The sequence below is a fragment of the Camelus bactrianus genome, chromosome 29, assembly GCF_048773025.1.
Source record: "Camelus bactrianus isolate YW-2024 breed Bactrian camel chromosome 29, ASM4877302v1, whole genome shotgun sequence".
Taxonomy (NCBI): domain Eukaryota; kingdom Metazoa; phylum Chordata; class Mammalia; order Artiodactyla; family Camelidae; genus Camelus; species Camelus bactrianus.
In genome coordinates, this window is record NC_133567.1 from 15256301 (window position 1) to 15272145 (window position 15845).

Below are 15845 nucleotides of genomic sequence, written 5' to 3' on the forward strand. Positions count from 1 at the left end.
TATATGCTAATAACTATGATGACCGCCTCAGATTTTTTTTTTTTAATATTCTTATTCTTTGCTGAAAACCAGACCAAGCTACTCTTTCCTAGAATTTCATTCCAGGCAAGCCAAGTAAGCTAAAATTTGAAATTTATATGGTTTTCCATGCTGAAGTATTTAATAGTAAAGAGCCATGATATATGTAACTTACCGTCAAATGGACCAGGAGAAATTATGTGTGTGTAACTGAGAGATCAAATGATAAACCGGTAAAATGGCAACAGGTGACTCTAAGTTAAAGTTACGAGAGTATTCTTTGTATTAGTCTTATTCTTGACACTTTTCTGTAAACTTGAAATTATTTCCAAATAAAAAACTAAAACTTAAAAATTACATGGCCGTCTCTCTGACGCTAACTGTACATACTTGGATTATACAGCAACACTTTTAGAAATACAAAACACAGGTTTTCAAGGAAAAATTTAGTGATGTGTGAGGAAATCTGCACCATATCCTACCAACTAATGATCACTTAGGAATAAATTTCAAACTACACTGCCATGTAATGGAATGTGGCAATAGTCGCTTGAGTTAAAGGAATAAAAATCCACAGACACCACATTGTTTGACGTAAGCCCTTCACAAATTTAATACAAGCCTGCTGCAAAATGCAATAAATCTACAATTCAAGTGGTATGTATTACCTCTGGTTTGCAGTAAAATATAGACAAACTGAAAAATGAAAAATCTGCCATATGAGAAAACAATCAAAATGCAGAATGTCTTGGTTTTGATGGTTTTATTAAACAAGATTTTTTTTCTACTGCAGTTCAATTCACAACAGTATATGTGAATCATCTTAAGCAAGCAAGGACGAAGAGGAAACATCCTCCAGGAACAATGCTACAATCTTTTCTGCAAGGGTACTATTATCCCGCCTGCCCGTTACAACTTTGATTTCAAATGTTCATTATTCTTTCTTAAAGCATAAAAATGCATCAGAAGAGAAGTAATGCTCAGAAAAAGTTCACCAAAATTGTGAAGTCAAACATTAGGTTTTCAGCTAACAGTGAAATAGCTTTAAAAGATCACCTCTATCCTTTCTGCAGGAAACACAAGCTTTAAAATCCCTTAGTACATTCCCCTAATTGAATGAATGGTCTTTCTCTACCCAAATAGTTCTAAACCTTTTGGGAAAGGGAGATGGTGCCTCCTGCCAAGTATAGCCCCTTTCCAAAGAAAATTATCCACAAATGCAAAATTCTGCACATATTTCCAGGGACTTCCAGAACCCCGAGGCCATTATCCCCGCCCCCCTCCAGAAGAATCCCAGCTTAGCGTCTCCTCTATTACAGCCTCTGTAGAACACCCCCCTGAACACAATCCACACAGTCCCCGGCTCGCTCCCGGAGGGACTGGAGGCTCTGCCCTCACCCAGTGGATTCCGTAACTGATCTTTGTCTCTTCGTCCAACTCCCTTCACCTCGGCAAGGTCACTGCCAACTACCCCTTTAAGCCGAGCCCTCACGGTAGTAGTTCGTAGGAGCCACGAGAGAACTTGCCTGTCATAGGATATATTTTGTCCCCTCGGCCCCACCTACCTTCCCCATTTCGGCATGTTACGTCTTTATCACTTGCCCATTATACAGAAATAGCCACCACCACCCCCCGGCGCGCCCCCGCCCCGCCGCTTCTCCAGCGCCCCCAGGCCCATTTCCCGCAGACCCTCCAAGGACAGGCCTCCCTCCATGTCCCCTCCCTTCCCCTCTTCTCTCCCCTCCCCTCTGCAGGGACCCTCCCCCGGCCCTTGGCCTCCCTCTCCCGCACCGCCGCATCACCCGCCGTCCCCTCTTCCGGCGTTTCCACCCCGGCCCCGAAGACCCCACCTTCCTGGGTCCCTGCTCCCCCCACCCCCACCCCGCAGTCCTTTAGTGCTGGCCTCCTTGCCCTCCTCGGGGCTCTTCCCCTCCGGACACCTGTGCCGTCCCACCCCCTCCACAGACGCCCCCCCTCCCCAATTCATTTGCCTCCTCCCCGGCTCCCTTGCCCACCTCCATCCTCCTCCCTTCCCCCTCCCGCCCCGAGAGAGCCCAAGGAGGGAGGGAAGGCGCGGGGGAGGGGAGGCCGCGGAGGGGCCGCTCTTCCCGGGGTTCGCCGCGCGCCGCGGACCTGCAAGGCTCCCCAGCGCCCTCTGTCTCCTCCGCCAGCAGAGCGGAAGTCGGGGCCTCCCAGACGCCCCCCACAAGGGTATTTACCTTCTCGCCAGGGACACTTTGCAGACGGCTCCAACATTGGCAAACACTACAGAGAACTGACCCCGCTCGGCCGCCGCCGCCGCCGGCTTCCACCCCTCGGGCTCCCCGCCCCCCGCCTCCGCCCGCCTCCCCTGCGCTCCCGCCGCGCCCTCCCGGGCCCGCGCGGCGCGCCCCCGCCGACGCAGCCGCTCCCGCGCCCCAGCCCTCCCGGCGCGCGCGCGCACTCCCGGCCCCCCGCGGACTCGCGCGGCGCGCCCGGCGCCGGCCCTACCTCCTTTCCTCCTCTCGCCCGCCTGCGGCCGAGCGCGGCCATTGTTCGCAGCGTCGCTCCCGCCCCCTGGCGGCCGGCAGGCCGCCGCAGCAGCGGGCGCCGCGGGCGCTGCGGTGCTGGCGCCGGCAGGCCGGGCCCCCGGGCGACAGCCGATCCCCGGGGCCTTGGAAGGAGGACGAGCGAGTGCCCAGGAACTGCGCCGGGTCCGCAGTCCTCTAGTCCCCGGCCCGGCTCCCCGCCCTCTCGGCTGCAGAAGGTGGGCCTGGGGCAGCCTCTTCCAAACCTGCACTCGGCAACTGCCTTCCCCGCCCAAATGACCCTCTGCTTTTTCCTGGCGGCGGGTAGCGCCTGGATTCCCCGCCCGTACCTTCCCCAGGCTCTCTCGTTGCCCCCCTCTGCTCTGCTGGGGACGTGCGACCATCCCGCGTCTGCTCCGGCCGCCGCTGTGTGATGCACGGTTTAGCGGATCCTGCACCTTTCCAGACTGGGAGGAGGAGGGGGGCGGGGGAGAAGGGGAGGGGGTTAGCGCAACTGTCTCGCCCAGAAAACACTAGTGATCAGTAATCACCTGCTCTCCAATATCCGCAGCGTGGCCAAACATCCTCTTCGACCAAAAAAATCGTCTTTGGTCACGTAAGAAAGAAATCCTTCGAACCAAAAAGGAAGACCATCTTACAACAGTGCCCTAGATCCTAGATTGTTGAGGCAAGAGTGCCAGAAACTCGAATTACTTCTTGATCGTCCTGGTTTTGATGTGGGTTACTGATGTCCGGGTAACTTCAACCCAGTTAAGCCCAGTGAAATACAACACTCCATTTAGTAAATGGCACCATAAATAATTTGGCAATAAAGTAAGTCTAGAAATAGACTTATTACTGTTTTCACAAACTTACCATTTGCATTATTATTCCCAGGGTTCCTTCCCAGTATCAGTTCTGTGCCTGAGAAATGTCTACCAGACCTGGGATTTCAGGCGTCACCTAAAACAGCTGGGAAGACAGTATAGCGTCGTGGTTCTTAAAGTAAGGGCATTCAAATTAGATAGCCAAGCCTGGTTATCCCCTTACTAACTAGAAGACCATGGGCATGTTACTTAGCCAATGAGTCAGTTTATTCTTTTGTTCGACAGGAGATAACATGTGATAATATGTATTTAAACGTGATAGTATTTCAGCCCCGTGGTAAGATATTAGCTATTGCTACATTTTCCTCCTAGAGCTCTTTCCTGTGCTCCTTCCCTCCGTTTCACCTCTGCCAATTCCCTCAAATTTAACATGGTGCATCCTCCCTAAATCTGCACTTGTCCTTGGATAATGACTTCTAGCTGCTCAGGCCCAGCATTCAAATACTGGTCGAACGCTTTGAAGGAGTGCATGCCCTTCACACCGTCAGTACCAAGGAACAAGCATCCCACCTTTGTGCCTTCCCATAGGCTACTCCCTCTCCCTGTGGTCCATCCCTCCTCTCACCTGATGAGCAAATCATTCTTCAGATCATTCCAAAATCACCTCCTTGAGAGCATTCTCTAACTCCTCTGAGCAGGCCAGCGCCCTTCTTCTGGGCGGTATAGCATAGCAGGTATCTTAGGTTGTTTATGAGCCTGACTCCAAATGCCCAACAGTACATTGTTTAAGGCCAGGCTCTGTATCTCATTCATCTGTGTAGTCGCAGCGTCCAAAAGCCAGTGGGTGGAAGTAAATGCTTTTGGAATAAATGGATGAGTTTATGCTTTTAGAAAGGAGTCTGAAGTGGTCAGAAAATTCATTCATTCCCTCTGATTCAGGTGGTTAAAGCTAATTGAAAACTTTATCTTCGCTCTAACTTTTTCTTGTAACTGATTTTAAATCTTTGGTTATCCACTTACTAACTAGGAGGGCATGGGCATGTTACATGGGAACCCCAAACGGAATGAATGTTTGGAAGCCATAATTATCAGAGAGAAAATTGTTTTTAAGCTTGGGTCAGCACTTTCCATTGCTCAAGGCATGTAGATTGCATCAGTACCTGGAGTCACCTGAGTGACATGGAAATCCACACATAAATCTATGATCTTCTTGGAATTTCACTTGAAAACGAAATGCTTGTATAGGAGTTGAAAAGAAGAGATATTTAAAGAGGGATGGTCCTGTTGGCAGCTGATTAAAACAAAGCAACTGATTCATGAATGCGTCTTTACCAGGCACCATTGCAGTTGAATATTCAACCATCGGAAAAGGATAATGCTTTCAAATTCATCATGGTCAGGTTTGAGTGATTTGAACAGGACAGATTCTAGAATCACAAAACAATTTCTTTTCCAGTTATGTCTTCTCTTTTCTTATATTTAACGTCCTTTTCTTGACACCTCTTTTCCTGTAAAATTCATTAAGTCCCCCAGCATCCCACCATATAAGTTAGTCTCTTTTATATATTTTTTCTGAACATATTTTTATCATTATGCAGTATTTTTTTCTTCCAATATACCTTCAGCTCCTCGAAGACAAGAACAATGACTTCCCCCATCTCTGCTTCTCCAGCACCTAGCACAGTGCCTGTGGTGATCAATAAATGCTGGCTGAATGAATGGATTTGTGAATGTGACATTTACTGAGTACCTACAATATACCAAGTACTATTCATGGCCCAGGGAAATATAGCAATGAAAAAAATTTGCAAAATCTTTGTCCTCATGGAACTTACAGAGAAATGAATGAATAGATACATGCGTGAAAAAAACCCTTTCCAATCCTTTACCTCCGTTAGAATATGGTTCTGGAAATTTCCAATGCATTTGCCTGTTCACTAATTAATCAGTTACTTGGAACTCAATTTTTCTCCCATAACAATGATGTCAAAATAGTTATTAGAGTATCAGCTGCCTAAACACTGTACTAAAAAGCAATATAAAAATTACATTACAAATATAATCGTTAAGAGTAAGGAAACAATTTTATTTAATAAAATATACAGAGGTTCTGTTAAGTCTTATCAAATATATTGTTCAACAAATATTTTTAAATAAAAATAATATGGAACCAATTATACTTGTACTGACTTTGCTTTTTCCTTCATATATATCATCTTCTCTCTAAAAATCTCAGTTGTTTTTCTTAAGTATATCTACACTTTCCACTGTGCCAAAAATCTGATTCACCTATATTCTAATATTTTTATTCTAATTTATTTGTCATATTTGTAATGGCATTAAGTCTCATTTTCAATCTTACTTAGCTAAAATGCAAGATGAGATAGCTTTACAATTCTGCTTTTTCATCTTAATCTATGTTTTATCATCTGCAAATTGGGTTCTTTCATTGAATGTATACTGTATTTGTCTATAGTACAAAGCATTCATATAAAGTATTCTTCTGTCCCATGGGTGTTTTTTCTTCTAGTTTGGGTTCTTCCTCTGTCTTTTTAATGCAATTCTATTATTATTATTATTACTATTATTATTATTAGTTACTGTAATGATTAATTTTAAATTAATTTATTTTCATTTTGCTCATGTCTAATCTGGGAAGCTCTCTCCAGATCTTCTGTTAGCTTAGCTTTGCCCATTAGAGCTTCTGGGAAAATTTAAATTATTTTTTTCACTAAGTTTTGTTTCACTAATTTTATTAGTTTTTAGGAATGGAAGAGTGTGATATTGTGATATAATAAGAAATATTTATTTTTATATTTATCCAGGGTTCCTGTTACAGAGCTCCTAAAAACCTTTGTAATTTTCTGAAGGATAAGAGTGAAAAGAGCATCATTTGTTGTATTTGTTTTTTGTTTCCAGCTCGTTAGAGAGCTTCAGAGTATTAAGGTGAAAGGAGTGTCTTTTGTTATTCATAATAAGCCCCTTTCAACCACACCTGAGTTTATGTAAATAAGATGATTTTTAGAAAGCCCCTAAGGAGGGGGGTTCTGGTTGCCAGGGGAACCAACCTAGTGATTAGAGGGTTGGAATTTTTAGCTCTACCCCTTAACCTCCAGGGAGGGGAGAGGGGCTAGAGGTCACCAATGGCCAAAGATTTAATCAGTCATGCCTATGTAATATTGCATGATAAATTTGGTAAAGACAGCATTAGAGAAAGAGCCATTGTATCTAAATTAGCTTAAAAAACTAATAATTAATGCTTTTGAAGACTGTTGTGAATTACTAGCTGCCTCTTTTATATTTTTCATAGCTTGGCAAACTCCATTGAATAAATAAATACATAAACAAGCAAACAAACAAATCTTGGCTGAAGGAGAGAGCTTCCAGGTTGCTGAATATATCGAGGTGCTGGGAGGGTGGCATGCCTGAACAGGGCATGGAAACTGGAAGTTCCATATCCCTTCTCCATAACTTGTCCTAGAAATCTTCTTAATTTGCCTATACCTGAGTTGATCCTTTTATAATAAACCTGTAATCTAATAAGTAAATTTTTCCTGAGTTTTGTGGGCCTTTCTAGCAAATTATTAAACCTGAGTAAAGGGTCATGGGAACCCTAGATTTATAGCCAGCCAGTCAGATGCAGAGGTGACAAGCTGGACTTGCAATGACATCCGAAGTGAGAGGGAGTGGGGCTGTCTTATGAGACTGAGCTCTTAATCTGTGGTGTCTGCATTAACCCCAAGCTGTTAGTGTCAGATCACTTGGTATGGGAAATCTGGTTCTAGGTACTTTCACCATAAACATCTTTGCTGCCAGCATTTTCTCCGCAAACATTTTGGCTGCATAACTAATTGGCTGTCAGGCAATTCTGCTATGAGAGATAAAATAACTGGTTGACAGTTTGGTTTCAACTGGTTTGGTGTCATTTCTCCACTGATGCAGCGTTCCTATTTTTATATTACATAAATCTTAGGCCTCATAATGGTCTACACAGTGATGAGTAGTTGATGATAACAATCATATATCAACTTGATAGAAACTATGGTGATAAGAAAACTTACTGGAAGTACAAAATCTGGCTTAGATGATTTGTGAAATGTAAGGACTGAGCATGTGCTGGAACATTTAAACGTAGTCTTGATATATTCTACCAGTTACATGCCTGACATTTATTGATAACAAATAGCAACATCCCGCGTCTGTTCGCTTTACTTCCAGGGAAATCTGAAAAGACTTAGAGCAGATTTTTTTTTTATAGCCTATAGAATTTATGTCCCACATTAGAGCCTGAATCCTCAGTGATCGACTTTAAGAAAGCGAGTCTCATCGCTTTCTCTAACGTATACCTGAATACAAGTATAGCTGGCTGTTCATCTTACATGGCAAGAAACATTTACTGCAAAATCATTGATATCGGAGAAAAGTTGTGCTATGTAACAGATGCCAAATTTAACACGAAAATTAAACGCATTAAGTGTTATCATTTCTTCCAGTTAGTGATGTTATTGATGGCTTTATTAAGCTGACAGATGACATTGATTTGCCCCAAGAGTTAATTTCTTATTTTGAAACTTACTGCGTTGGAGAAGAAAGAGGCCAAGGGCCTCAAAGGGGCAAAGCTGAACCCACAGTTCTCACAGAACTTTGGAACATCTATCAATGGGCATGTGGCAATATGCCAAGAACACACAACAGAAGATTTTCACAATACAATACAAAGCTCAGTAACAAATATGCATCCTAGGATTTGGAAACTGATACCACTTTTTTTTTTTTTAAGAGAAATAAATTTCTTTTTTTCTTCTTTATTTGGCTGTTTTTTGGGGGGTGGGGGAGGTGATTAGGTTTATTTATTTACTGTTGTTTTTTTTTTTTTTAATGGAGGTGCTGGGGATAGAACCCAGGACCTTGTGCTCGCTAAGCACGTACTGTACCACTGAGCTATATCCTCCCCCGATACCTGTCTTAATGAAGGAAGAATTTTGGCAACAATAAAAAGTGTGATGCTAAACAAGGAGACAAATTAAGAAGCAAAACAAAAATAACTATAACATACTATGAACAAAACACTTGGAAGACAAGTACTCAGATACAATCTACAAAATAAAATCAATTATTTGTGCAATATTGCCATAAATCTACACACATCTTAAATGTATTCAACTATTTGTATTTTGCAATAAAGTCTTTTTAATTTTGCTATTCATTTCTCATGTTTCATGTTTATGTGCTTTTTGATGTCCCTTTTTATTTTTCATGATTTTATCTTTTATGGCAAAACTGCCTTATGGCCAAATAGTTATGCCATAAAAATGTTTGCAACAGAGATGCTCACGGCAAAAATACCAGACACAGGACAGTTCATACACCTGATATTAGACACGTTGGTATGAGTGGTGAAGGACTATTTTTTTTTCTCATTTAGTTGGTGTCCAGAGAACCAGAACACTGTTTGGTAGTGTAGGGGGAAAATTCCAGAGAGAGAATTTATAATTTGACTTTATTCTACCATTGTTACCCTAAATTTCTGATAATTTTCTTTATGTCTTGTTTATAATTATTTAAATTTCCTTGAAATGGAAATAAATATGTAACATCTCTGAACACAGGGGGCTTGGAGGTGGCACATGTTGCTTCTTAAATAGATTCAGTGACTTGTTCAAACACTGTTTAATTGTGACTATTTTGAAAGGCATCATTTAGCAATCAGCTTTTTCATCTTTCCTTATTGTCCCCCACTCTTTTCAAAAGATTTCATTATTCTTTCTCCCTTCCCATTGATAAAGGAAGAAAAAAAAAAAAAACTGAACATCCCAGCTATTTACACCTTCTCATTCTGTCACCTCCTTGGTAATTGTTGATGGTACTCAGAATTAGTAATATATCGCAGTGTAATAAGCCACCCCCAAAGGCAGTGGCTCAAAACAACAGCCATTTATTTAGTTCATGCAGTTTGGGCAAAGCTCAGTAGCCTGTCCCTGCTCCACGCAGTATCAGCGAGGGCAGCTCACGGGCTGGGAGCCCGAATCACAGAAGGGCACACTGACACCTGTGGTTGGTGCTGGCTGTCAGCTGGGACCTCATCTGGGGCTATCAGCCAGAACACCTGTGGCCTGAGGAGCTGCTTGGCTTCCTCAAAGCATGGTGGCTGGGTTCCAAACACAGGGAGTCAAAGACTCCAGTTTTGTAAGGCCTGGGCGCAGAAGCTGGCACAGATGTGCTGTGAATTCTACCATATCCTATTGGTCAAGCAGTCACAGCGCCCAGACTCGAGGGATGAGACCTGACTCCATCTCTCCATGGGAGGCAAGTCAGAGAATTTTAGGGTCACATTTAAAATAGCACACGTCTGTGGGGGAAGGAAATAGCTCAGTGGGAGAGCCCATGTTTAGCATGCAGAAGGTCCTGGGTTCAATCCCCAGTACCTCCATTAAAAAAAAATAAATAAAAATAAATTAAAACTCCACCTATTCACTGAAACATATCACATTGTCTTTTCATCCTATCACTCTTGTGTTTAAAACAGAACCAAACCAAAAAAAGTGACATTGAAGATTTCCTTCCACAGACACCCAGGTCTGCAGGAATAAAACACCTCTCTTACCTACCCAAGACAGCTGTACACCTGAGTGATGGAGATCACAAAAACCAGGTTCAAGAGGGATTAATACACTATTCTAGTCCAGTCTCCTCCCCAGGCCAAGGGGGAGGCTTTGGCCAGTCAGGCAGTTAGCAGTTGCAGCAGCAGAAGAGAGGAAGGGGTAGGTTGGAGGCTGAAGGAGAGGCCCAGGAGTGACATGCAGGTGTAACATTTAGTCACGCTGTGTTTCTGGGACACGTGCAGTTGGGCCACGCTGCCAGCGAGGAGGTGAGCCGTGATCTGGGGAGGGGCCAGCAGAGGGCAGCCAGACAAGGTCAGGCCGACTGGCAGTATCGGGAGCGCTCATCCCCCCGGGGCAGGTGCAAGCCATCTGTTCATTTGCTCATTCAACATACTCGCCTGTGTATGAGTATGTTGGCTACCCCAAAATGTGGCACCTTGGCATAGTGAAGATTTTAAGCTGAAGGAATTTGAGAAACAGCTTGTACAGGAAGGACTTTCTGACCTTCCCCTGAAACAGGTCATAAAACCCTCATGTGTGACATGCCCTCCCTGTACCCAGAGGAGAGGAGCATCCTTATCTCCCAAGATGAAAGGACACGGAGAGGAATCCGCATGAACAGGCCTTGCTAAGTTTCAGCCGGTTTTCTCGACTCACCTCATAACCTCTGTCCCAACCCGCCTTTTCCCCTCTCTCCATCAAACCTGGCATAAATGCACGCGGGTTTCATCGTTTCTTCAGGTCTTCATTTCCTTATGAAGGCTTCCAAGGCACGTCAAGACTGCATCAAATAAAAGTGCATGCTTTTCCCTTGTCAATCTGTCTTTTGTCCCAGGGGTCCCAGTCGAGAACTTAGGAAGGTAGAGGAAAAAGACTGATTTCCTCTTTTACACCTGCCAGTGACAGTGAGGCTTGTCAGTGTGTTAAGAAATTGGTGCCACCCCGTACCCCGGCTGCTGTGTGGGGCCAGTGGACTTGTCTGCCCCGTCAGTCCAAGTTCCTGGTATGTTCTCTCCATCCTACCAGCTGTCCTCCAACACACACACACACATACACGCACACATCCCCCATTTCTTAAGACCCGAGAGACAATTTCTGTCCAGTACTGCTGGCCTCTTTGCCCAGGGCTGCACCCATCTGCATCCTCACCTCTCAGGATATCTTCCCCTAAGGGCTGTCCCCGCCTCCACCTTATTCCTTAATAACAATTTAAAATTTTTCATCCTCCTAAGACCGGTCCCTTGACTCTTCCCTCTACTTCTCCCCATTCTCATGTTAATTAACCTAATGTTTTTATAAGCATCTGTAAAGACCCATGAGGGGAAGCTAAGACAGCAAATTCCAGACTGGTGTTCACTTGTGCAACATAAGGTTATAGGGTGCGCCCATGTGAAAGGGGCCCGCTTAACCCCGACATTTACCAAGACTCAGGTAATGGGTGCAGTCAGCAGGTGAATACCCGGGTTATCTCAAAGCCTGCCCCGCAGGTTTGCTTATGAAGCACATCAGCTGCTCCCCCTGGAGTGTTCCACCTGCATTTACAGATGGAGCGGGGCAGCCTTCCTTCTCGGGTCAAACAGATTTTACAGTGGCCAGTATGCAGTCCATGAGGCTGGCTGTTCCCTCAGGAACAACCTGCTTTGTGTCTGGACCAAATAGAGTCATCTGTGATGGTTCCGCAGTGAGCCGTGGGCCCTACGTGAACCCAAACAGGCTCTTCCATCTGCAGAGTTCAAAAACCAAAGACTCCCCCCCTAAATGACTCTCACAACACATTTTAGTAAAGGTTTTTCAAGAAGCTGCTGATAATGATCCACAAGATGAGATTTTTGTCGCACTGTCCCCTCTGCTTGCAGTAGCTTCCTGATTGTACCCTCCCCCACAGGGAGGTGGCGGGAGAAGGGGTGAGAGCAGTGGGCGTTAGAGGCTGAAAGCTCTAATCCTGTAGCCAAGACTTGGTTTTTCTAGTGACCACGCCCCCATCCTGAAGTCATCTAGGGTCCCCAGCTACTAGAAATCTCATTAAGTTACAAAAAAGGACACATTCATCACTTAGGAGAGTCTAAGGATCTTGGAGGCTCTCGTGTCAAGACTAAATATTATAACAAAAGATCTTCCTATCTCCCTATGATTCAGGAAATCACAAGGATTTTAGGAGTTCTGTGTCAGAAACTAGGGTCAAAGACCAAATATATATTTATCATGTTATAAGTACCTTTATGGGAATTTTTAAAAGGTACCCTCCTGGGTAGATGCAGACCCATACGCACAGGTGTTACTGAGTAGATGTTACCTTTGAGCCAGGAAGACAGAAGTGAGCAGAAGATGCACTGGATTTCCATCCCTGCCAGCCCCTCAGCTAGGGCTTTGTGAACGGGCAGCGAAGCAGTAAGCACTCTTGTCTCCAGGCTGCGGGTTCAGTCAACTGCCTTAAGCCAGCTGGCAGCTTATTTAATACCCTTAGGTCAAAAGTGACCTGACCCCTCCCATCCCACGCCCAAGCTAGTGCCATTTTTCCACTTCCATCCAGCCAGTAAGTGTCTGCCTCCTCCTTATACCACAAAAGGAATTAAAACCCTCATCACTAGATCCTATCAGGTCAGTTTTTCCAGCCCTTCTTTTAGCAGCAGGCTCAGTGGATGCTGTCAGAATTATCCTTGGATCCCCTAAATTCAGACTACAAAGCCAGAACCCGTCGAAAACAGGATTAACAATATCAAGTTTGGAATCTTTTGACCAAATTCCAGACCATAAATAGGACTGGTCTAGAATACCGTGTACTGTAATTCCATGGAGTCATTTCAACAGACATTAATAGACGTTATATGAGGAATGGATTCTTTAATTAACTATGTCTAAGAAGCTGTGAGTTCAACAAAGGTAAAGAAGTTTCTTTACGGCAGGACTTCTCAGAGCCTGCCCTCTGCCAATACAGATGGAGTGTCCGATGAGGGATAAGTTAGGCTCTGTTTCCCAAACTCATTTGACCACAGGAACTTTCTGTCAGGGAGCACATCCATGGAGCACATTTGGGGAAACAGTAAGGCACAGGTGAAGAGCAAGTAGAGGGACTGCCTGTAGATGGAGCTGAAGGCACCATTTCCCGGCTAGGAATCGAAGGCTTCTGGTAAAATCAGAAAGGTCACTATACTAATATCCCCCTGTATCTTTAATCATCAGCTGATCATTCCTTTAAATAAACTTTATTTTTTAGAGCAGTTTTAGGTCCACAGCAAAACTGAGTGGAAGGTACAGAGATTTCCCATATATGCCCTGCCCCAGACATGCACTGCCTTCCCCGTGATCAACATCCTGCACAAATGGTTACTTGTGTGACAACCAACGAACCTACACGGCCACATCTTTATCACCCAGAGTCTGTAGTTTACCTTAGGTTTCACTGTTTATTGTCCTACTTTAGTCTTTTTCTTTTTTTTAATGTCGTACTTTCTATGGGTTTGGCCAAAGGTATGATGACAAACATCCACCAACTGATCATATTTTTACAGGCCTTTTCCTCCATTCTCTAGTACTCTGTTTTCTTAATTCTAAGATCTAAAATGTCATCTTGAAAGGACTACTGGATGGCACAATGGCTAAAAAGATAGGTTTCAATGTTTTAAAGCAGGTTGACAAAAAAAAAAAAAAAAAAAAGCAGATTGACAAACTACAGCCTGTGGGTCTAAAACGGTTTGTTGTCTGTTTTTGTGAAAAAAGTTTTTTAAAAATACAGCCACGCCCTTTCTTCACAAATTGTCTATGGCTGCTTTTATGCAACTGCAGAGTTGAATAGTTGCAATTGATACTCTAAGAACCCCCAAAATTGAACATATTTACTATCTGGCTCTTTATAGAAAACTTTGCCAGCCTTACTTAAGGAAGGAAAATAAAAGGTAGCATAAGTTCAGTATTCAGTCTTTTTCAAAGTCATATTTCAATGAATTTTGCTACTCTGAACTTGAAATGATGCAATTAATTCTCCATTGTGCCCTTAACCATCTCTGTGTACTCGGAAAGTTTCCCTTTCCCTTTTCTCAGAGAAACTCTACTTTTCTGTCAACTGAAGAAAAACCTAAAAGTTGTGAGTTAAGTTTTATTTGAGGACCTCGCTCAGAACTATAGCCCTGGAGGCAGCCTCTCAGAAAGCTCTGAGGAACTGCTCAGCTAAGGGAGGAGCCAGGATATATAGGAGTTTTTGCTGAAAACAAACAAACAAAAAACCCCATGTAATTGAACCTCAAACACTTACTGCTAATCAAAAAAACCCCAGACATTTCAAGTTAATGATTTCAGTGCTTTTCTGTGTATGGGAAGATACAAGAGTCTGGGCTCATTGAAATTATTCCTTAGATCCGCATCTTAACTAACTAGGGCCAATATCCGTTCTTCATCCTGAATTCCCCTCAGGATACACTATTGGGGGGGGGGTGGCGGCTGCAGTGGCTAATGGCTTGAAGGCGGGCAACATTCCTTGTTTACTGAAATGGCAGGCAACATTCTCTTTCTACACTTCCATAATAAACCTCCTCCCCCCACCCCCCTATATGAATGGTGCATGGAAACCATTTTTGCAGATTGGTACTTCTGGTTAAAAATGGCAGATTAAACACATTTATCTCGTGTCCCTCCAACATCCTATTATAATGAATTCAAAGACTTTAAAAGGCATAAGCTCATGAAGATAAATAGAAGAAATAGTAGAAAACAAAAAATATTTTTAAAAATTGAGAATGTGTACAGTGGATGGAGAAGTGATGGCTAGTGTAATGAGTAGAGGAAGCAGAACCTACGTGTGAAAAAATGAGCTGATTTAACGAGAAGAATCCAAGCACAGCCCAGAAACGAAGAACCAGATAGTGCTTAGAGGGGATAAGGCGTTGGGCTTACAACATAAGAACTGACTGAAAACTCTGTATAAAGAGCCATTAAATGAGTTTCTGCCCCTCCAGCAAACAGCACAGCAACTCTTTTGTTCAGCCCTCCAAGGAGATGGGAGGCTTACTGTCTGGGAAGCTGATCCAGGGAATACCAGACCCAGCGCAGGCAAAAAGGTAGCAGGTTGGTGGCAGGGGCTTTGGTGAAAGAGAACTGTGCTGGAAGCAGGTACCACACCCTTTCCTCTCTCTAGGATGACGCAACTCTCACCCGAGGAATGTAAACACTTCCTGCACCGGCACTGCTCTGGCTTTTCCCCTTTCCTTGGGGTTGGAACAGGAATTAGTCTGAGACCTCGTTTCAACTGCAAAGAGAAGGACAATGACCCAGGCCAGTGGCTCTTAAACTTTGACAAGGACCGAAATCACCTGAGAGTTTATGAAAGCACTAAGCCCCACCCTTGAAGGCTCTGATTTGGTTGGTGTAAGTTAGGCCTGAAAATGTGCATTTCTAACAACATTCTAGGAGATGCTGATGCTGTTGGTCCAGGAACAGTTTTTCGAGAACCAGTGCCCTAGGGACGTACCTAAGTTAAGGGAAGTGGGCCCCTGAAAGACCAAGTGGGATGAGCAGCCCATTTCCCCAACCTTGACGGTTACGCAAAAGAGAACTTTGTTCTTTAAGCCACTGAGCTTTGCATCTCCTCAGCAGTAGCGTTCTGTCCTAATTAACAGCCTTGTCCAGGTCCTGGAAATGTGACAGGCAAGCTGACACCCAGGCAAGAGACTACAGATTTCCCTGGAAAAGCTGGCTGACTGCAGAGAAACAGTTCATGGATACTGCTAGAGTCACCCAGCAACAAACAACAGCAACAACAATCAGGCTTACTGCCTCGTCGTGTGCAGGGAATCCTACACATCAATGAGCCTTGCCCATGCACGGGGACCTAGTCAGGTGTTTGTGCCTCCCGGATGGAGGAAGAAAGTGTACAACCTGAGAGACAATGACCAAAAAGG

General features: G+C 44.1%; 2 protein-coding genes across 6 annotated transcripts in view; both read right to left on the reverse strand.

The window, feature by feature from the left end:
• Positions 1-2366, reverse strand: part of STAU2 (staufen double-stranded RNA binding protein 2) — a 247285-nt gene extending 244919 nt beyond the window's left edge. Inside the window, exon 1 of one of the 2 annotated variants that reach the window (XM_074355041.1) lies at positions 2238-2366. The gene's annotated coding sequence lies outside the window, so the exon portion shown is untranslated. The remainder of the gene's footprint in view (positions 1-2237) is intronic. The other variant, XM_074355040.1, reaches the window with a different exon arrangement.
• UBE2W (ubiquitin conjugating enzyme E2 W) overlaps positions 1-15845 on the reverse strand; it is a 115110-nt gene that overhangs the window by 34405 nt on the left and 64860 nt on the right. The window lies entirely within an intron of this gene.